Source organism: Crocuta crocuta, unplaced genomic scaffold, assembly GCF_008692635.1.
Source record: "Crocuta crocuta isolate KB4526 unplaced genomic scaffold, BGI_CrCroc_1.0 scaffold737, whole genome shotgun sequence".
Taxonomy (NCBI): Eukaryota; Metazoa; Chordata; class Mammalia; order Carnivora; family Hyaenidae; genus Crocuta; species Crocuta crocuta.
The window spans coordinates 1,367,697-1,368,299 of NW_027527804.1; the positions used below are offsets into that span (position 1 = coordinate 1,367,697).

The 603-nt window shown below is 38.8% G+C and overlaps 1 protein-coding gene across 1 annotated transcript in view; it reads left to right on the forward strand.

Moving 5' to 3' along the window:
- Positions 1-603, forward strand: part of GUCY2F (guanylate cyclase 2F, retinal) — an 87,379-nt gene that overhangs the window by 77,193 nt on the left and 9,583 nt on the right. The window lies entirely within an intron of this gene.

Here is a 603-nt window from a genome sequence, read left to right on the forward strand (position 1 = left end):
CTTCAAATAAAATCCTGCCTCCTCCATTAGACCCTTCTTGACTGAACCACATCTCAATAAGCATCCCTCCTCTCATTTTCTAAACTATTACAGTATTTTTGCCTGTACCATTTGTCTTACCTCAACCATACATTGTTTTCGGTTGTTGCTTAATTCCTTCCTATTTAGTAGCCTCGTCTCTTCAATTAGACTATAAACTCTTAAAGAACAGAGGCCATGTGTTACATTTATTTTTTATCCCCCTTAGTGCCTACCTCAGTGCTCAGGGAATGCATATGAACGGGTGAGAAATGAATTAAAATGAAAAATTTAAGTTTTGTAGTTCTTTCTGAATCCCAAGCCGACTCCGTGCTGTCAGCACTGAGCCCAACACAGGGCTTGATCTCACAAACAATGAGATCATGACGTGAGCCAAAATCAAAAGTCCATTACCCAACAACTCAGCCACCCAGGTATCCCTAAGCTGAACAGTTTTAAACAGAAACAGAGCAGAGGCCAGAAAAAGTAAGAGTGTTAAACTTTTAAGATACTCCTGAATTAGGTTTTCAGTATAGTGGCTGGGGGTTTTTTTTTAAGTAATGTTTTCTATCTGAACATCTAACA